This window comes from Phyllobates terribilis, unplaced genomic scaffold (genome assembly GCF_046119375.1).
Source record: "Phyllobates terribilis strain yellow unplaced genomic scaffold, ASM4611937v1 Scaffold_1__5_contigs__length_1240528914, whole genome shotgun sequence".
Classification (NCBI taxonomy): domain Eukaryota; kingdom Metazoa; phylum Chordata; class Amphibia; order Anura; family Dendrobatidae; genus Phyllobates; species Phyllobates terribilis.
The window spans coordinates 592,402,284-592,425,256 of NW_027362761.1; the positions used below are offsets into that span (position 1 = coordinate 592,402,284).

Sequence of the window (22,973 nt, forward strand, 5' to 3'; positions counted from 1 at the left end):
ATTGTTCAAAAATTGTTATTTATTTAAAGGGAATCTATCACCCCCCTGGGACGTATATGACCTATGATTATGGGCATACAGGTGATAGAAATGTTAATCTAGTCCTACCTGTAGGCCTCATATTAGAGGTCTTGTTGGGAAATTTTATTTTATATATTTATGTTAATGATCCCTTCCAGGCCAAGAAGAAATCCCCGCCTCCTGCCTTCATTATAATAGCACCCCCCTCCCCTGCACATCGGTGCCCTGCGACGTGCAGCTGCGGTGCTGTAATCCTGCACCTGCTCCCCCTCCACCATCCTCCCTCCCTCTCCACCATCCTCCCTCCCTCTCCACCATCCACCCTCCCTCTCCACCATCCACCCTCCCTCTCCACCATCCACCCTCCCTCTTCACCATCCACCCTCCCTCTCCACCATCCACCCTCCCTCTCCACCATCCACCCTCCCTCTCCACCATCCACCCTCCCTCTCCACCATCCTCCCTCCCTCTCCACCATCCTCCCTCCCTCTCCACCATCCTCCCCCTATGGGAGAAAGACTCCGTGACTCGACGGCGCCTGTGCAGGACATCACTGACCAGTGTATTCAGGGCCTGGAAGAAATCATTAACATAAATATATAAAATAACATTTCACAAGAATATGACCATGAGGCATACAGGTAGGACAAATACTTTTCTTCATTAGAACTGACATCAGATGATGAAGAAATCGGCCGCTCACATAAGTATAATTCATCTCCCGCTGTATATTATCATCCATATTATAAATGCACGACCTGTGACATCACATATAACAGGATCACATTATTATCAATTCAGATTGTGGCTGAACAGTGAATATTCATCTAAAGCTCCTCACCTGGGCGGTTATCTGTAGGGGTCTCCTCTTTACACCGCTGATCGCCCCTCACATTTCTCTCTGGAGCAGTAATATTGTTCAGATCTTTATCCGGATCCAAAAGCTGCAAAACAAATATTGTAAAAGTACCCGATGATTGGAGAAGTCACCGGGAATAATGGTGAGAAGATCCGGCCATGTCTGTGGTCAGCTGTGATCCTGCCGTCTCCACCGCTCTCATTACACAAGTATAAAACATCTAATACTGGAGGAGAAGACAAGACTGAACACAAGGAGGTCACAGCCGTCTACACATCATAGGGGAGATCTCCATCTACCTGATGGTCCTGTGCAGGAGGAGGAGCGGGACATCTCTCTGGGGTTGTCCTCTTACTGGAGAGACCTGCAGGAGACACAGACAGGACTGACATCATTATTACATACAGAGAATTATAGGCCGTGTGGATTTAGTCCTGTCTATTACCTGGTGATGTGCGGGGCCGGTGCTCCTCCATCATCACCTCCTTGTACCGATCCTTGTGTCCTTCTAGATACTCCCACTCCTCCATGGAGAAATAGACGGTGACGTCCTGACACCTTATAGGAACCTGACACACACAATGATACCGTCATCACCCAGAATCCTCCAGTGCTGTCCTGTATAATGTCCCAGCATTCCCAGCAGTGTCACCTCTCCAGTCAGCAGCTCAATCATCTTGTGGGTGAGTTCTAGGATCTTCTGGTCATTGATGTCCTGATGTATCCGGAGGTGAGGTGGAGGCCCCGGGATTGGGCTCAGGGTTCCTCCCCGTCCTTCAGACACAGGGGCCTGACAGCGATCACTAGAGGTCTTCTTCACTACTGTGTAATCCTGAGTGTGGAGACATTAATAATATCACTACAGACATTTCCAGAGTCCATCACCTCTCCGGTCATATCACCTGTTATTCCCATAGATAATGATGTCATGTGATGACATCACAACCTCTCACCTCTCCGGTCATATCACCTGTTATTCCCATAGATAATGATGTTATGTGATGACATCACAACCTCTCACCTCTCCGGTCATATCACCTGTTATTCCCATAGATAATGATGTCATGTGATGACATCACAACCTCTCACCTCTCCGGTAAGATAGAAGATTATCTCCAGGGTGAGGTTTATTATCCTCTCCGCCATCTTGCCTCTGTCCTTATTCATCCTTGACACATTAATCAGGAAGATTCTCGCAGAGACGTTATCAGCAGAGGATCCTTGATTGTAGGAACCTGAATGGGAAAAAGATGAGATGATAAAAATGTAAAACTTCATAGTAAACAATATGAAGAAACGTTAAAAGACTAATCATCATTTTATCCCGCTACCATGATTTCTGCCTCTAGGTGGCGCCACACTTGCACTGCGAACAGCATTGGGTGACGCAGGCACAGTCCTGTATGACATTAGTCTGGCTGGGATTTGTGGTGCCGCCCAGCAGGGAATCTATGTCTTACTGCAGAGCGCTGGCTGTCAGTTGTAGTCCGCTCTCTGCGCTCGGCCCTGGGTGAGGACACGTCCTGTTTCCTCCACAGCAGCTGCTTCTGGCTCCAAGATATAAGTTGGTTCTGACCCTGATCTGCTGCTTTATCTTCTCCAATCTCTTGGCTATTAGTTCCTGACCTCGGCTTGTATTCTGTCCCTGACTGCGACCCGGCATCACGACTATTCTCTGCCAGCTCGCTCCTCCGGCCAGCAGCCTCTCCATGGATGTAACCCGGGGCCCCTGTGTAAGTCCAGATCCCAGTACAGGGATTGCAGGGAGAAGGCTGGGGCCCCCCTGGTATCTGCTGGACAGAGAGGTTTGTGCAGATCCAGCCAATGGAAGCCCCTTATAGAACGGCCATAGTCCCACATCCACTGTACCAGGTACCGGTGTGACGTTGAGACAGCAAGGAAAGAGGACGGTATAGACCAGGTCCTGGGCCCTTAGGGCCACACTGAACGAAGATACAGGACGACTGTTCGGCGGACATGACAGTCGTATCACAATCCTCTAGTGCGGAGCCTCCACGTGTAACCGCTGAGCTGCGGCCTCCATTATAGAGGCTGTCTGGTGTAGACAAGTTATGTGCAGCCTCCAGGAGAGGTGATACCTTACTGATCATGGGGTCCGACTGCCGGGAGCGGCACTGATCATAGGAGGGGACATTTTTATCCCTATTACACAATGGCCGCAGGTCGGACACCCGAACACCGCTGCATTCATTCTGTATGGGGCGGCCAGAAAAAGCCGCACACAACATCATACACGGAAAGGACTTGATCACCGGCGTCACCACAAGCCAGAGAATCACTGCTGCTGCAACCCATCGAATACAACACTGGTCATGTAACATCAGATGTAATCCACAACCACACAAGTAACAAACACAACTCATCCCATAACACTGTTCTATAACCAAATTAGTTCAGAGACTAAAACAGTTGAACTTAACTAATAGTGTGTACTGAAAATGAATATGATGCTTACATTTGCTGATTGGATCTTGAAAATTAGAGCCAGCTTGTAATTAGTTATGACACCTTTCATTAAGACTTATAGAAACATTGCGTCTTTATTATTTCCTTCTCATTATTGCATTGTTAGTAGCTCGTCTGTTACATCATCTATTTGGTCTATTGAGCCTTCAGTCTTCTATCATCTTAGGGCGACCAATCAAAAAACGCCAACTCCGCTCCGGTGACGTCATCCTAATTACAGCTGCATCACCTACATTTATAAACGCTCTCTGTGTAAGGTGTCCAGTTTTAGGATTTCTTAGCTTAGTTTCTTAGCATATTGACTTGTTTCTATAGGTTTTTTTTCCCAGATATGCCTCGTTCTTGCATTTACATAGCGGATAGTTTTTGCTACATATGTAGAGAAGTCACTTTTGCATCAGAAAGGCAAAACTTGACTACCATGATAAGGAAAGCCTACAACCTGTATTTTGGCTGCAGAATAAGAGATCAGGACAAGAGCTGGGCTCCACACATATACTGCAATAGATGTGCATCACATCTTACCCAGAGGTTGCATGGGAAGAGGCAATCTATGCCTTTTAGAATCCCAATAATCTGGAGAGTGCCAATCGATCACACTAGCAATTGCTAGTTCTTCATGGTTCCCCCCATTAGGAAAGTAGTTTCAAGGAAGGAGACGTGGTTTTTACAGTATCCAAACCTTCAATCTGCAATATGCCCCCTACCACATACAGAAGAGCTGCTGGACCCAAAAGCAACAGAAACTTTGTCAGTAGAGTCAAGTAAGGAAGAAGAGGGCGCTTGGTGTCATGAAGCATCTTGCTCTCATGACCCAGACTTTCTGTCAGCAACCTCAACTGAACTCAACCGAACCATCTCGTTAGAGATTTGGATCAGCCTCAGAGTCAGGGTGAGCTATTAGGTTCCCGGCTACAGCAGTGGAATCTCCTAGCGCCCGATGTTTGGATTTCTTTGTTCTGCGACCGTGATAAAGATCATGTCCAATACTTCATCATGGAGGGCAATTTTGTGGCACACAACATCAACAGTTTAATCGCAGCTCTGAAGATAAATCATAATGCAGAGGAATGGAGGCTCTTCATCGATTCGTCCAAACCTAGCCTAAAAGAAGTCTTGCTTCATAATGACAATACGCTGCCATCAATGCCAGCTGGTTATGCCATCCATATGAAAGAATCCCATGACCACATTGTAAAGAATATTCAAGATAATCCCATGTCAATCATTGTGCCCTGTTTGGTGGGGATTACAGAGAACTTCGATGTACAGTGTAATTAGACACTCCTGCAAGGGAGGGAGCCGAGAGGCAGGATGGACATACCTCACAGCAGCTGTGAGCTGCACAGGATGACCCCCTGCGGATTCCAAGCCATGCAGCCTTTTGTGTCAGATATTATAATTCAACACCGAGTTATGGAAATACAATACATCCCAGTGATAAACCAAATAGATTTTTGGAAAACCAAAAGAATGGGGAATGTCACCCTGGCTTTCAGCACAGTCCAGCGCGCAGGGAAAGGAAGATACATGGTGTAGTATCGGCGTCTCTGCCCCCTGACAGTCAGAGACGCCGTCCCACTCACCGCCGCGCTCCCTGCCTGGCGTCCTCCGGTGCTCCTGCCTCTCTTGCTGCTGGCAAGCGCAGCTCCCCGGGCACTGTGTTTAGGGTGCGCTCCCTCCCTCTTAAAGGGGCTGCGCGCCGTCCTAAAAAGTCCCCGGCCAATGGCCGGAGGACTTCCCCTATAAAAAGCACCTCCTCCAATATGGAGGTGCTCGTGCAAGGTTGTTGCTCTGTATGCTAAACTCTGCTTCAGCCCACAGGTCCTGCTGCCTGTCTGACTACCAGTCTAGTCCGCCTGACTATCAGTCCAGTCTGCCAGCCTGATTACCAGTCCAGCCCGGCAGTCTGCTTACAGCCCAGTCCGCTAGTCTGTCTATGGGCTTGGCCAGTCCGCTTATCCGGAGCCTTCACCTGCTACCGGTCTCCGCCTGCCAAGGACACTCTCCAGCCCGACAGTCTGCCTACGGTCAAACCCGCCAGTCTGTCTATGGGCTACACTAGCCTGCCTACTTGGAGAACTTGCCTGTTACCTGGAGGCTCCTGCCTGCACCTGCTGTGTATACTTGACAGCCTACCTAGAGGCTCCTGCCTGCACCTGCCGTGTATACCTGACAGCCTACCTAGAAGCTCCTGCTTGCACCAACCGTGTATACCTGACAGCCTACCTAGAGGCTCCTGCCCGTCACTTGCCGTGACCACCAGACAGCCTACCTAGAGGCTCCTGCTAGTTACCTGCCGTGCCTGCCAGCCCGGATCTCCCGTCAGCCTGCCTGCCGTGCTCATCTGCTGTACTTGTCAGTCTCTGCCTTCTGACCCGTGGGAGTTACCTGCTCTCATACAAGGTCGGTCCCCAGAGTAGCACCTGGTCCCTCTGCTCGGTCCTTCCCTGGTCACGGAGTCGATTGAACCGCCGTACGGCCTTGGTCAGTCCGAGTTGATACCTAGTTATGCTCCTCTGGTCCCTCCTTGCACCGCAGCACAGAGGTTCCACCACCCGGACCCGTAACAGTTTGCACGGGGCCATGGAACCCCGTGGCCCCCAGGCTCCTTCGCTTGCTGACCTGTACCAGGAGGTTTGTCGTTAGAGATCCCAACAGGAAACCATCCTGACCTACCTGCGGTCTGTCAACTCTCACCTGGACACAATGTCTGTTCCACCGGTGTCCGTCTCAAGTCGAGCGACACCCGCTCCGGCAGCGCTGCTGCCTACCAATACCACGGTATCCAGCCCAGGACCCCGGCTTTCTGCGCCTCCTCGTTTTGGAGGTGACCCCGTCCCATGTCGGGGCTTTCTGAACCAGTGCACGCTGCACTTTGAACTGCTGCCACATCAGTTTCCCTCCAACCTGGCCAAAGTGGCGTTCATCATGTCTCACCTCACCGGGGAAGCTTTGGCATGGCTAAACCCTCTATGGGAGGGGATTCCCTGGTGTCCGATCTTCCGGCTTTCCTCACTGCCTTCCGGAAGGTCTTCGATGAACCCGGACGAATGATTACTACTGCCTCCTCATTGCTCCGTCTCCGCCAAGGGAGTCTCACCGTGGGCCAGTATGCCATACAGTTCCGTACCCTCGCTTCTGAGCTTGCCTGGGGCAATGAGGCCCTGGTGTCCACCTTCTGGGAGGGTCTTTCCGGTCGAATTTAGGACGAGTTAGCCGGCCGGGACATTCCTACCACCCTGGATGACCTGGTGTCACTGGCTACCCTGATTGACATCCGTTTCCTAGAACGTGCCAAGGAGACTACCTGGGAGAGAAGATTTCCCCGTCTTGCTCCGGTTTTTCAGAAACCGGCTTCCCAAACAGCCACTCGCCGGGCACGCTTGCCCGAACCCATGCAGATTGACCAGACCAAGATGGTCAAGTCTCGCCAAGAAACACGCCGAGCCGAGGGGAGCTGTTTCTACTGTGGTAGTGAGGAGCACCTGATCCGTTCCTGTCCGGTGAAGCCGGGAAACTCCAGTGTCTAGGACTGCTCGGAGAGGTCGTCCTAGGCAAGAGCAAATCCTCTCCGTTCTTGACTTTGTCCGTTTCTATCTCCTGTGGAGAGAACCGCTTCTTTGAAACTGCACATCTGGACTCTGGAGCCGCTGGGAATCTCATTTCCCAGTCCCTTGTAGAGAAGTATCAGATTCCTACCAAATCTCTGGCTGAACCATTGGCAGTCGCTTCCGGGAATGGAAGACTCCTTCCGGTGACCATCTTGCTTGTCACAGAGCCCGTAACCCTGCAGGTAGGAATGCTGCACTCAGAGAGGATCTCATTCCATGTGCTCTCCGGACTCTCTCACCCTCTTTTACTAGGTCTACCCTGGCTACAGAGACACGAACCCGTTCTGAACTGGCAATCCGGTGAGGTGCTCCGTTGGGGGCAGGATTGCCATAATACCTGCCTGGTCCCGGTTCGACCTCCATCTACTCCGACTAATTTACCCGGTCTACAGGCACCTTACTGGTCCTATGCTGATGTCTTCGACAAAAAAGAGGCAGAGACACAGCCACCTCATAGGCCATATGACTGCCCTATCGACCTGATACCCGATGCCACTCCACCCCGTGGGCGTATCTATCCTGGGCTTCGCCAACTATTACCATTACTGTCTCTTCATCCCACATTTCTCTTCCCGGACTGCAACAAACAGTTCTTTTTGGAGGTAGATGCTTCCTCTTCCGGAGCGGTGCTCACCCAGAAATCTCCAACCGGGAGAATGGTAACCTGCGGCTTCTTCTCCAAGCTCTTCTCCTCGTCTGAGCGCAACTACTCCATAGGAGACCAAGAACTGCTAGCCATCAAATTGGCGCTGGAGGAGTGGCGTTACCTGCTCGAAGGGACTCTGCACCCGGTGGTCATCTATACTGACCACAAAAAACTGGCATATTTACAAAATGCCCAAAGACTCAATCCGCGTCAGGCCCGGTGGTCTTTGTTCTTCGCCCGCTTTAACTTTACCCTACATTACCGCCCGGCGGACAAGAACGTTAAAGCAGACGCCTTGTCCCGATCCTTTCTGTCTTCCGATCAAGAGGAGGAGCCTATGCATATCATCGATCCCTCCAAAGTGATGAATGTAGCCCCCTTAGATCTGTCTCGTCTCCCACCCGGTAAGACGTTTGCAGCGGTTCCGGATCTTCACTGGGGTCATTCATCCAAATTAGCCGGCCATGCTGGCCAGAAGAAGACCTTCCTGCTCCTTACCCGGCATTACTGGTGGCCTACCTTGCGCCAGGATGTGGTAGACTTCGTCACGGCCTGTTCATCCTGTGCCCACAAGGTTCCCAGACATCTTCCTGCCTGGTCACCTGCTCTCATACAAGGTCGGTCCCCAGAGTAGCACCTGGTCCCTCTGCTCGGTCCTTCCCTGGTCACGGAGTCGATTGAGCCGCCGCATGGCCTTGGTCGGTCCGAATTGATACCTAGTTACGCTCCTCTGGTCCCTCCTAGCACCGCAGCACAGAGGTTCCACCACCTGGATCCGTAACACATGGCACAGCCTTGCGGGGGCCCCTAGGGCCCCGGTGCTTAGTATCCATGGCGCCCAGCTGGATCCGATGACACCAGAAATGGCTCCCTAGGACCGTCCATTAAGGAGGTATAGCCCATTTTAATTTTTGGGAGTTTTAAGCTGAGAGAGACCAGGGGTGGAAACTTAGGCTCAACTAGGGGGCAGTAAGGGGAGTGACCCAGAGAAGTTAAGAGCCCCTGCAGATAGAGTCCAGTGTCTTTTTCCTTGGGAGGTCGAGACGTCACGTCGTGTGGGAGAAGTCCTGCAAGAAAGAGAGGGCACCACAAGCCTCTCATGTGGCATCCCTTCCCCCAAAAGCCAGGTCGTCCATTTGACTGGTAACTGACTCTTAATAACTGCGTTATATCTTTTGTACCCCTACTATGGTGTTTGCAACTCTGACCATTGTGTATGTATAACCCTTATGTATAACTTTTCTGTTTGGAACAAGCGGTGGACACCGCGTTCCCCTGCCAGTACTCTCATCTTGCCTCTACCACTGCTAAGCTACCGCACCATCCGGGCACCTGCCCCATATGCCTATTTACCAAACTATATTGTACACCGATGAAGGACCAATTGGACCGAAACGTTTGTTTTTTGTACTTCACTTGCTTGTCCTATTAAATAACACCACATGATCTGAGTCACTTGAGTGGCAAGTTATTTTTTACATAGTTACGGGTTTGGACCCTACTTGAGCACCTCTATACCCCAGGCTACCTTCCTCTGGCTAATTAACACCCTGGTCTGGGTGTATAAATACCTGCTGTGTGCCAGAGGGAGGTGCCGGCAATATTCATTACTCCATGTGAAGGCTTTAGCAAGAGCAGTACTTCTTCCTCACTGGTGCTTGAGGACATGTACGCATTTGTCTGGAGCCGTCTAAAGCTAAGCAATTTACCGTTTGTCCTCCTTTGTTGTCTTTAGTGTTCAGTGGGGATCGACTAGTGCTCATCTCCTCCCTTCCCTAGCCTGTGTCAAACGCTAGGGAAAGACAGGGCGAGGTACGCGTGCGGCAATTGGTGAAGAACCAATATAGGGTCTTTAGTGGAGACAGGGTGACACTAGACTAACCTAGGAGGTCTCCATTTCCCCCTTTCCCTAGAATCTAGGCTCCCTTTCCCTCTTCCCTTTGTTTTGCACTTAGTCTTTCCCACACCTTGCGTGACAGCCTATAGGGCAACCTCAACTGTGTCACCTTTGCAGTAAGCCGGGCCACTTCAAAGCCATGTGTCCCCAACGCCAGAAGGGCCCGTCCCTGTCCCAGAAACCGTCCACTGTTTTGTGTGTCAGTGGGGGTGGTCGGAGGTCCCTTGACAACCTTCAGACCATCACCATAGGCCACGCCAGGGACATGGGACTGCAAGACTCCGGCGCTGAGATGACTTGTGCGGATGGCGCCTGAGATTCCGATGGCCGGACATCTAGGGATCACTAAGACCAAGGCCAGGCTAGCCAGCATTTCTACTGGCCAAGGATGGAGGACTGCCTATTGCCGGTCATGTGACACCTGTCAAAGAGTGGGGAAGGCGGGGCGGCGCCCCAAAGCCCACTGGTAACTCTGCCCATCATTGAATAGCCTATCAGGAGAGTGGCTGTGGATTTGGTTGGCCTGATGGCCACTCCCAGCAGCTCTGGGAAACGCTTCATACTAACAGTAGTAGACTATGCCACCCGGTACCCGGAGGCGGTAGCCTTGTTGTCCATTCGGGTTGACAAGGTGGCCACCGCCATACTGGAGATTTTCAATCGAGTGGGTTTTCCTCAGGGAATGCTCACTGACCGGGGGACCCAGTTCATGTCGCAGCTGATGGAGCCCCTCTGTAAGCAAATACAGGTGCAACATCTGGTGACCAGCCCGTACCACCCACAGACCAATGGCCTGTGCTAATGGTTCAATGGCACCCTGAAGCTATGCTTAAGATGTTGGTCGACTCCTACGGGAGCTACTGGGAGTGGTACCTCCCACACCTGCTATTTGCCTATCGGGAGGTTCCACAGGCCTCAACGGGGTTCTCCCCCTTTGAGCTCCTGTACGGCCGGTGAGCACGGGGTCCCCTGGCTCTGGTGAAGGAGGTCTGGGAAGGGGACTTAGCCACCTCTGGAGTGTCGGTCATCGAATATGTCATGCGCTTCCGTGACAAAATGCCGGCCTTTGGTGCAGCTGGTGCACGACAATATGACGCGAGCCCAGGCCGACCAGCAGCGATGGTACGACCAGAATGCTTGTGAGAGGACTTACCAGGTGGGTCAAAAGGTGTGGGTACTGGTCCCTGTACCCCAGGACAAGCTTCAGGCGGCCTGGGAAGGCCCGTACCTCGTGCACAAGCAGCTCAACACCATAACGTACCTAGTCACCCTGGACCACGCCCGGGGAAGGCAGAAGGCCTTCCACGTAAACATGATGAATGCACTGTTAGAACCCTTCTGTTTGTTTTTTCCGTGTTTTACGGTCATGTGACCATCTGCCTTTATATTCCAGCTCCGCACTTTTGGCTGTGCTGGACTTCAGTGTTTGACTGTTTCTCTAGCCAGAGCTTCAGTGCCTTTCTCTGTCAGTTTGCTTGGTCCTTCTGGGACCTCTAGTACCTTTTTGTCAGTTTGTCTTTTTGTGTTCTGCAACAACTTCTCTGTTTAGGAGGTGTCCCATTTTGGTCCTAGTCCTTAGTGCTTTTAGGGACCCCTCCCCTTATGCTGTAGGTCTTCGTTCAGACTGGCTAAGGACTAAGGCGGGTCCCAGTTAGGAACAGTCAGCACGCTACATCGTAGGGATTCAGCTTAGTCTTACTGTAGGGACAGCTTTCCCCTATCTTTCCTTAGTACTTGTTGCAGATCATAACAGTAAGTCCAGCCCAAAAAACTAAAAGGAAAGAAATTCGGGGATCAGTATGGTTTCCGTCCAGCATTTGGCTCAATGCTTGCAAGGATTGTCTCTGGAGGTGGCCGAGCTACAGCAACACATGAGTAGCTGTTCTGGAGAGCATTTTGTGGAACCCAAAGGTAGGACTGCCTGATGTTTTTTATGGTAAACAGCAAGATTTTTTTTCCTTTAAAAATGCTTGTTTGTTATATTTTCGTTTGAGACCAAGGTCCTCTGGGAATTAATCACAGCGCATTGGTTTTATTATGTCACTTTTGCGCAATGAACCACAGGGGTGGGCCTTTTCTCTCCAACCTAATGATCTGTGTTTAAGGTCTGTAGAAGAATTTTTTTCTGCTATGGTGCTATTATATGACGATCCTGATAGAATCTCATCTGCTGAGGCAGAACTCAGGCGTTTGAATCAGCGGTCAGGTGATGTTGAAAATTATTGCACACACACTTCAGGAGATGGGCTTCAGAAGTCAAATGGAATGATCCTGCACTGAAATGTTTATTTCTTGCTGGTCTGAGTGAAAGGGTTAAGAATCTGCTAATTGCATTCCCCACACCTGAGACTCTGCAGGATGCCATGCAGTTAGCTGTTCATGTGGACAGGAGACTGAGGTAAAGACTCCTGCAATGTCAGGTCCTAGTACCCAGAAAATCTGCTCTGACGGCGGAGAACCGATGGAGGTTGTAAAGAAAAAAAAAAGTCAGTTACGCCCGTATAGCTTGTTTACGCTCTGCAGGAGTATTTCTTTCTGGGAGTACTACTTTTCAGGAAAATTTGATTGAATTTCAGGTATTTGTGGATTGTGGTTCAACACTTAATGTGATTGATAAAGGGTTTTTGGAAAACCTTAAATTGAAATCCAAACCTTTGTCATCACCTATTTCTGTGATTGCAATTGATAACACTCCCTTGAAATGTATTACTCACAAGGTTGCTGCATTTCCCCACACTATCAATGGAGTTCACCAATAAATTTTGGACTTGGTTGTATTAGATAATTTACCCTCTCCGGTCGTTTTAGGTTTGCCTTGGTTAAAACTGCACAATCCTTTGCTGGACTGGTCTACTAATGTGATTAAGTCTTGGAGTCCGAAGAGCTATGATAAATGTTGTAATGGTCGCATTGCGGCTGTGGAAAAAAAGGGAATTACTTGTACCTATTCAAGATTTTTGGAGGGTTTTTTCAGAGGAGGAGCCGCAAGTTTTACCTCCTCATAGGGATTATGATTGTGCCATTGAGTTTGTTCCGGGAGCTACTCTTCCCAAGAGTCGCTTGCTTAATCTGACTATTCCTGAAAGAAAGGCCTTGGAGGAATACATACAGACTAGCCTGGCTGCTGGTCACATTAGACCTTCTAAGTCGCCTGTGGCAGTTGGATTTTTCTTTGCTAAAAAAAAGGACGGGGGTTTACGTCCATGTCTGGATTTCGTGAAATTAATAAGATTACCATACGCAATTCCTACCCATTGCCGTTAATTCCTGACTTGTTTAACCAGTTGGTGGGGGCCAAGTGGTTCTCTAAAATTGATCTCCGGGGGGCATACAATTTGTTATGAATGAAGGAGGGTGATGAATAGAAAACTGCTTTTAACACTCCGGTAGGTCATTTTGAGAATCTGGTGATGCCTTTTGGTCTTACCAATGCACCTGCATTTTTTCAGAACTTTATTAATGACATCCTGAGACCTTTGATTGGTAAGAATGTGGTTGTGTATTTGGATGACATTTTGATTTATTCACCAGATCTAGAGTCCCATTGGCAGAGTGTACGTGAAGTTTTGCAGTTATTGAGTGATAATTCACTCTTTGTTAAGGTGGAGAAATGTGAGTTCGCTGTGCAGAAAATTAGTTTTTTGGGCTACATTGTCTCCAGCGACGGCTTTGAGATAGACCCGGTGAAGGTTCAGGCTGAGCAGGAATGGCCTAGGCCTATTAGTTTGAAATCTATACAGAGATTTTTGGGTTTTTCCAATTATTACAGGAAATTCATTAACAATTTTTCTATAATTGTTAAGCCTCTGACCGATCTCAATAGGAAAGGTGCGAATACGGTCCAGTGGACTACTGAGGCCATTGAAGCATTTGAGTATCTCAAAGAGGTTCAGTTCTGCCCCTATCCGTATTCAGCCTGATGAGACCAAGCCTTTTTTGGTTGAAGTCGATGCTTCATCAGTGGAGGTCGGAGCAGTTTTGTCTCAGGAGAACAAGGATGGAGTACATCCTTGTGCCTTCTTTTCGAAAAAATTTTCGGAAACCGAACTGAATTATGATGTTGGAAATCGGGAGTTGCTGGCTATTAAACTTGCGTTTGAACATTGGCGTCATTTTTTGGAAGGCGCTAGATTTCCTATTCAGGTTTTCACAGATCAAATTCTTATGATCTATCTGGATGCTGCCAAGCGCTTGAATGCCCGTCAAGCTAGGTGGGCACTTTTTTTTTTTCTCGGTTTCATTTTTCTGTTACCTATATCCCTGGTACTAAGAATGTTAAAGCCGATGCTTTATCTCGCAGTTTCTCTCCTACAGTTGGTGCCGAGGAGGAGGAGAGCATTTTACAGAAAGGAGTTGTAGTGGCGGCATTGGACTCCGTTTTGGAGAATGGGATTCTGAAAGCTCAAGATGATGCTCCATCTAAAACTCCCCATGGGAGGTTGCTTGTGCCTAGAGCCTTTAGGAGAGATTTGTTTGTCGAGTGTCATGAGTCTCGGTTGGCAGGTCATCCAGGAATTTCGGAGACTAAGAGACTTATCAGTCGCAGTGTTTGGTGGCCTGGATGGCAGAAGGAAGTCATCAAGTGGATGCGTCAGTGTACTGTGTGTGCTAGGTCAAAGGCTTCAAATACTCCTGCTGCGGGGTTGCTTTGCCCTCTGGAGGTTCCTAGTGCGCATTGGACACATCTCACAATGGATTTTATTACTGATTTTCCTGTGTCCAAGGGTTTTTCTGTCATCTGGGTGGTCGTGGACTGTTTTAGTAAGATGTGTCATTTGGTTTCATTCATTAAGTTGCCCTGCGCCAAGACACTTCTGCCTCTTGCGGAATTTGCTCTTAACAATCATACATCCTCCTCTGCTGGGTGTTCTTTTTTTTTGTTGTACTGGGAGACATCAGTCTTTTGGTTCGTTCTCCAAATTGGGGTCAGCGGTGCCGGAGGAGGAGAATTTTTCCGGTGATTTGGAGAGAGTTTGAACCAATGTATGTTGCAACCTTCAAGAGGCTAACAAAAAGTCCAAGAAGTATTTTGACAGGAAACGTAAGGAGGTTTTGGTTACTGTGGGTGACATGGTTTGGTTGTCCTCAAAAAACCTGCGGTTGAGGATTCCCTCTAAAAAACTGGGTCCTAAGTTTGTGGGTCCATTTAAAGTGCTTCAGGTTGTTAACCCGTCTGCTGTTAGGTTGGATGTCCCTACTTCCTGGAAGATTAATCCTGTGTTTCATGTTTCCTTGTTGAAAAAGGCTGTCACAGTTCCTCCTGTTGTGGAAGACAGTGAATTTGAAATTTCTCGTATCTTGAATTCTAGATGGCATAGAGGGAGATTATAGTACCTTGTTTCCTGGAAGGGTTTCGGTCCCGAAGACAACTGCTGGGTAAGGACGGGTGATGTCTCTGCTCTGCTTGTTAAAGCTTTCCATAAGAGGTTTCCGGATAGGCCTGGGCCTGGAGGATCCTCATAAAAGAGGGGTTACTGTTAGAACCCTCCTGTTTGTTTTTTCCATCTTGTGTTTTGCAGTTACGTGACCATCTGCCTTTATATTCCAGCTCCGCCCTTTTGGCTGTGCTGGACTTCAGTGTTTGACTGTTTCTCTAGCCAAGAGCTTCGGTGCCTTTCTCTGTCAGTTCGCTTGGTCCTTCTGGGACCTCTAGTACCTTTTTGTCAGTTTGTCTTTTTGTGTTCTGCAACAACTTCTCTGTTTAGGAGGTGTCCCATTTTTGTCCCAGTCCTTAGTTCTTTTAGGGACCCCTCCCCTTATGCTGTAGGTCTTTGTTCAGACTAGCCGAGGACTAAGGCGGGTCTGTTCGCTAGGAACAGTCAGCCCGCTACATCATAGGGATTCAGCTTAGTCTTACTGTAGGGACAGCTTTCCCCTATCTTTCCTCAGTACTTGTTGCAGATCATAACAGGCACATCATGAGCGGGAGGCCTGCACCCTCCCCGTGTGCAACCTGCCACAGGAGGGAGAGACGGAAACCCTCCTGGACATACTCGCCCAGGTTGGGGTGGGTGGGACCATCGAGGATGTGGAGGTTTGCCACCAGCTGTTGTCGGACCAACAGTCCCAGCTGTGGGCAACCGTACACCCATTCCGGGATGTGTTCAGCAACAAGCCCGGAAGTACAGAGTTGGCAGTTCATCACGTGGACATCGGGGATCAGCCATCAATCTGGCGTTCAGTATATCGGGTCTCCCTGGAAGTACAGCAGCACATGTGCCAGGAGACTGACGAGATGATGAAGCTGGGGGTCACCCAACCCTAAAGCAACACTTGGGCCTTGCCTGTGGTCCTCGTCATAAAGAAGGACCGGAAAAGTCGGTTCTGCATGGACTACAGGGGGCTTCATGCTGTCACAGTCACCGATGCATACCCAATGCCACGCATCGATACCTGCTCGATCAGTTGGCCGGGGCCAAGTACCTGACCATCATGGATCTGAGCCGAGGATATTGGCAGATTTCCTTGACACCCGTCACTTTTCAGCAGATGGTCAACACACTGCTCAAGGGACTCGAAGGGTATGCGGCCACGTACCTGGATGACATTGCCATCTTCAGTCCCATCTGGGAGGATCACCTGGAGCATCTGGAGCAGGTGCTCGGGCAGATCCAACGGGCAGGCTTGACCATTAAGCCGGAAAAGTACCAGCTGGGTATGAGTGAGGTCCACTATCTGGGACACCGGAAAGGTGGGGGAGCTCTAAAGCCAGAGCCTGGGAAGGTGGATGCCCACCCCCATGACCAAGAAACAGGTGATGTCCTTCCTGGGCACCGCCGGGTACTATAGGATGTTAGTTCCTCACTATAGTAGCCTGACGAAGCCCCCAACGGACCTCACCAAGAAGAAGATGCCCTCCGTAGTCTGTTGGACAAACGACTGTGAGACGGCCTTCCAGTCACTGAAGACCGCACTTTTTAACTCCCCGGTACTACAGGCAGCCTACTTCACGCAGCCATTTGTAGTGCAGACCGACACCAGTGACTTTAGCCTCGGTGCTGTGCTCAGTCAGGTTGACACTAGGGGCCATGAACAACCCGTTTGGTACCTGAGCCGGAAGCACCTGCTGAGGGAGGTGGCCTATTCCATGATGGAGAAGGAATGTCTGGCAATTGTGTGGGGCATGCAGCCATACTTGTACGGACGCCAATTCAACGTGGAAACAGGCATCAAAACTATGAATTAACACATGTGGAATTATATACTTACCAAAAAAGTATGAAGCAACTGAAAATATGTCTTATATTCTAGGTTCTTCAAAGTAGCCACCTTTTGCTTTGATGACTGCTTTGTACACTCTTGGCATTCTCTTGATGAGCTTCAAGAGGTAGTCACCGGAAATGGTCTTCCAACAATCTTGAAGGAGTTCCCAGAGATGCTTAGCACTTGTTGGCCCTTTTGCCTTCACTCTGCGGTCCAGCTCACCCCAAACCATCTCGATTGGGTTCAGGTCTGGTGACTGTGGAGGCCAGGTCATCTGGCGTAGCACCCCATCACTCTCCTTCTTGGTCAAATAGCCCTTACACAGCCTGGAGGTGTGTTTGGGGTCATTGTCCTGTTTGAAAAATAAATGATGGTCCAACTAAACGCAAACCGGATGGAATAGCATGCCGCTGCAAGATGCTGTGGTAGCCATGCTGGTTCAGTATGCCTTCAATTTTGAATAAATCCCCAACAGTGTCACCAGCAAAGTACCCCCACACCATCACACCTCCTCCTCCATGCTTCACGGTGGGAACCAGGCATGTAGAGTCCATCCGTTCACCTTTTCTGTGTCGCACAAATACACGGTGGTTGGAACCAAAGATCTCAAATTTGGACTCATCAGACCAAAGCACAGATTTCCACTGGTCTAATGTCCATTCCTTGTGTTCTTTAGCCCAAACAAGTGCTTCACAGAAGTTTATAACGTTGAGCCGTGAAAAAAAAATTCATTTTTCCCACAAAAATGTTTTTCATCCCCAAATTTTGCATTTTCATAAGGGTAACAGGAGAAAATGGACCCCAAAATTTGTTGTGCAATTTCTCCTGAGTATGCAGATACCCCACATGTGGTCGAAAACTACTTTTGAGGCATAGTGCAAAGCTCAGAAGGGAAGAAGCGCCATATTGGAGTTCAGATTTTGCTTGACTGGTTTGAGGGTGCCATGTCACATTGGTAGAGCCCCTGAGATGCCCCATAATTGACCCCATTTTACAAACTACACCTCTCAATGAATTCATCTAGGTGATGCAGTGATTATATTGACGCCACAAGTAGGTCACAGCATTTTATACCACTGGGCAGTGAAGAAAAAATAATTACATTTGTACCACCAAAATGTTGTTTTAGCCCCAGATTTTACATTTTCACACTGGGAAATGGGTAAAAATGGCACCAAAATGAGTCCCACAATTTCTGCTGAATGTAAAAATACCCCATATGTGACTGTGCAATACTGCTTAGCCATACGGCGAGACTCAGGAGGGATGAATCGCTATCTGCCTCTTGGAGCGCAGATTTTCCTAGAATAGTTTGCGGACTCCATATACAGAGCCCCTACGTGTTAGAAGAGCAGAATCCCCCTCAAGTGACCCCATTTTGGAATCTATACCTCTTTGTCTACAGGTGTAATGACGATTTTGACTCCATGGGTGTATTTCAGAAACAAGCAGCAGTGGATGTGGCTAATTGAAGATTGCAAACTGCTGTTGTAGTGACCGGTACGTTGTAGTGACCAGTATGTTGGGCCCAGCTCATGCTTCTGGAGACATGCATCCGTAAATTAGGCGGGCTCTCATCACTACAGGAATGCCAAACATGTGGACGCTAGCTGCGCTTTAGGCACACTGTGGAGCTCAGAATGTAGGGGGGACATTTGGATTTGGGAGCGCAGAATTTGCTGGATTTCTTTTGGAGGGCGAGGAGCCACTTCGTTTTTCCAGAGCCCTTCTACCAGAAGCCCACTATATTTCCGTTAACAGATGATGGACCTGAGTAGAGACTTGCTTTTTTGTGGATTGAGTTGAAGCTTTTATTGGGAACATTTTACATAACATTTGGGATCACATTTATCCTGTGCTCTACGCTGAGCACTTACAAGTGCTTCTCACTAAATTAGAATATCATCATCAAAAAGTTTATTTATTTCAGTTCATCAATACAAAAAGTGAAACTCATATTATATAGAGTCACTACAAACAGAGTGATCTATTTCAAGCGTTTATTTCTGGTAATGTTGATGATTATGGCTTACAGCCAATGAAAACACAAAAGTCATTATCTCAGTAAATTAGAATAATTAACAAAAAACACATGTAAAGGCTTCCTAAGCGTTTAAAAAGGTCCCTTAGTCTGTTTCAGTAGGCTCCACAATCATGGGGAAAACTGCTGACTTGACACACTCCACAAGGAGGGTAAGCCACAAAAGGTCATTGCTAAAGAAGCTGGCTGTTCACAGAGTGAAACTATTTTATAGAAAAAATAATTATTTTTGCATCGCTTTATTCTGAGAGCTATAACTTTTTTATTTTTCCGCTGACGGAGCTGTATGGCGGCTTGTTTTTTGCGGGACAAGATGACATTTTCAATAGTAAAAATTTGATTTACATTTGTCTTTTTGATCGTGTTTTATTCCACTTTTTGTTCGGTGATATGATGATAAAGCATAGTTTTTAGCCTTGTTTTTCATTTATTTTTTTAAGGTGTTAATTGAAGGGGTTAACCAGTGGGACAGTTTTATAGGTCCGGTCGTTCTGGAATGGGCTACATCAAATATGTGTACTTTTTTTGTTTATTTATTCTTTTTTAGCACAAATAAATGTATTTATTGGATTCATATTTTTTTCTTTTTTTTGTTCTTTATTTTGTGATTTTATGCTAATATTTTTATAATTTTTATTAACTTTTTTTTTACTGTTTCACATTGTCCCACTTTGGGACATCACCTTTCCCTGCCCTGATCGCTGATCTAATACTCTGCAATGCTTCTGAACTGCAAAGCATCAGATCAGCGTCTGACAGGCAGGAAGGAGGCGTCTCAGCTCCTGCTCTCTGACAGGCCACATTCCTGCTGGACCCTGAAGGACCCCGCGGCCATCTTGGGACCGGGGATCACCATGGAGACAAGGAAGCAGAGAGGGAGCCCACTCCTCTGCGATGCCACGCGATGTTGCGGTCACTGTCGCTATTGACAGTGGCAGCACAGGGGTTAAACGCCCACGTCCGGTGCTAGCATCAATAGTGGGCGTTGCTGCGGGGTGTCAGCTCTCACATAGAGCCGACACCCGCATGTGATTGTAGCGGTGATCAGTGTGAGCCCGCGCGATCACTGCACCGTACATATACTGATCTTTGTGGGAATGCAGCCCCCGCAGTGCAGTACATGTACGGCGCATATCGGGAAAGGATTAAAGAAAAACGAACAGGTCTGTGAGAGCCAGAATTCTTGTGCCTGGTCTGTGATCAAATACTTATTTCATGCAATGAAACCTACAATAAATATCACATACCTCTCCAGTCTTTGTAGGTGGCAAAACTTGCAAAATCAGCAGTGTATCAAATACTTAATTTTCCCCACTGTATATGGGGCCATTGTACTGTATGGAGCGCTATGTGGGGCAATTATACAGTATGGAGCGCTATGTGGGGCCATTATACTGTATGGAGGGCTATGTGGGGCCATTATACTGTATGGAGGACTATGTGGGGCCATTATACTGTATGGAGGACTATGTGGGGCCATTATACTGTATGGAGGACTATGTGGGGCCATTGTACTGTATGGAGGACTATGTGGGGCCATTGTACTGTATGGAGCGCTATGTGGGGCCATTATACTGTATGGAGGACTATGTGGGGCCATTATACTGTATGGAGGACTATGTGGGGCCATTATACTGTATGGAGGACTATGTGGGGCCATTATACTGTATGGAGGACTATGTGGGGCCATTATACTGTATGGAGGACTATGTGGGGCCATTATACTGTATGGAGGACTATGTGGGGCCATTATACTGTATGGAGGACTATGTGGGGCCATTATACTGTATGGAGCACTATGTGGGGGCCATTACACTGTATGGAGCACTATGTGGGGCCATTACACTGTATGAAGCACTATGTGGGGCCCATTATACTGTATGGAGGACTATGTGGGGCCATTACACTGTATGAAGGACTATGTGGGGAAATTATTCTGTATGGAGGACTATGTGGGACCATTATACTGTATGGAGGACTATGTGGGGGCCATTACACTGTATGGATCACTATGTGGGGCCATTGCACTGTATGGATCACTATGTGGGGCCATTGCACTGTATGGAGGACTATGTGGGGTCATTATACTGTATGGAGGACTATGTGGTGGGTCATTATACTGTATGGAGAACTATGTGGGGCCATTATACTGTATGGAGGACTATGTGGGGCCATTATACTGCATGGAGGACTATGTGGGGCCATTACACTGTATGGAGGACTATGTGGGGCCATTACACTGTATGGAGGACTATGTGGGGCCATTACACTGTATGGAGGACTATGTGGGGCCATTACACTGTATGGAGGACTATGTGGGACCATTATACTGTATGGAGGACTATGTGGGGCCATTACACTGTATGGAGGACTATGTGGGGCCATTACACTGTATGGAGCACTATGTGGGGCCATTACACTGTATGGAGCACTATGTGGGGCCATTATACTGTATGGAGGACTATGTGGGGCCATTATACTGTATGGAGGACTATGTGGGGCCATTATACTGTATGGAGGGCTATGTGGGGCCATTATACTGTATGGAGGACTATGTGGGGCCCTTATACTGTATGGAGGACTATGTGGGGCCATTATACTGTATGGAGGACTATGTGGGGCCCTTATACTGTATGGAGGACTATGTGGGGCCATTATACTGTATGGAGGACTATGTGGGGCCCTTATACTGTATGGAGGACTATGTGGGGCCATTATACTGTATGGAGCACTATGTGGGACCATTATACTGTATGGAGCACTATGTGGGACCATTATACTGTATGGAGCACTATGTGGGACCATTATACTGTATGGAGCACTATGTGGGACCATTATTCTGTATGGAGGACTATGTGGGGCCCTTATACTGTATGGAGGACTATGTGGGACCATTATACTGTATGGAGGGCTATATAGGAAGATAATGACGTCTGTACACTGTTGAGGACAGTTTCCCGTTTCCCTCTGATACTACGAGTTGTGAATCCTGCGGCCCCTCGATCCCCTGAATCCCCTCTGCTGTCTGTATTGTAGAATGGAGAACAGACGTCACTCATGTAATGGAAGAAGTGCAGTCTGTGCCTTGTCCTGTACCTGTGTTCTCTGCCGTATCTGTGTATCATGAACCGCGGAAACCTGGAGCCGAGAGCACAACACACCTCCACCTGCACAGCCGGCACCGCCGTGTGCTGCCAGGACCTGTGTGACGTCACCGTCATGTGATCAGTCACATGATCAGGGGCGGAGCTCCAGGGTTCTCTGCTCAGTGTCTGCAGGACTCTGCTGTGCTGGATGATGTATAGTATTATAGAGGAGGACGGAGCAGAGCCGAGTGTGTAATGTGCGGAGCGGAGCCGAGTGTGTAATGTGCGGAGCCGAGTGTGTAATGTGCGGAGCGGAGCCGAGCGTGTAATGTGCGGAGCGGAGCCGAGTGTGTAATGTGCGGAGCGGAGCCGAGTGTGTAATGTGCGGAGCGGAGCCGAGTGTGTAATGTGCGGAGCCGAGCCGAGTGTGTAATGTGCGGAGCGGAGCCGAGTGTGTAATGTGCGGAGCAGAGCCGAGTGTGTAATGTGCGGAGCAGAGCCAAGTGTATAATGTGCGGAGCGGAGTGTGTAATGTGCGGAGCGGAGCCGAGTGTGTAATGTGCGGAGCCGAGCCGAGTGTGTAATGTGCGGAGCGGAGCCGAGCGTGTAATGAGCGGAGCCGAGTGTGTAATGTGCGGAGCGGAGCCGAGTGTGTAATGTGCGGAGCGGAGCCGAGTGTGTAATGTGCGGAGCGGAGCCGAGTGTGTAATGTGCGGAGCGGAGCCGAGTGTGTAATGTGCGGAGCCGAGCCGAGTGTGTAATGTGCGGAGCCGAGCCGAGTGTGTAATGTGCGGAGCCGAGCCGAGTGTGTAATGTGCGGAGCCGAGCCGAGTGTGTAATGTGCGGAGCGGAGCCGAGTGTGTAATGTGCGGAGCGGAGCCGAGTGTGTAATGTGCGGAGCCGAGCCGAGTGTGTAATGTGCGGAGCGGAGCCGAGTGTGTAATGTGCGGAGCGGAGCCGAGTGTGTAATGTGCGGAGCCGAGCCGAGTGTGTAATGTGCGGAGCGGAGCCGAGTGTGTAATGTGCGGAGCGGAGCCGAGTGTGTAATGTGCGGAGCCGAGTGTGTAATGTGCGGAGCGGAGCCGAGTGTGTAATGTGCGGAGCCGAGTGTGTAATGTG

At 49.0% G+C, this 22,973-nt stretch overlaps 1 pseudogene; it reads right to left on the reverse strand.

The window, feature by feature from the left end:
* LOC141272398 (uncharacterized) overlaps positions 1–21,988 on the reverse strand; it is a 42,816-nt pseudogene extending 20,828 nt beyond the window's left edge.
* Positions 21,989–22,973: the final 985 nt, after the last annotated feature.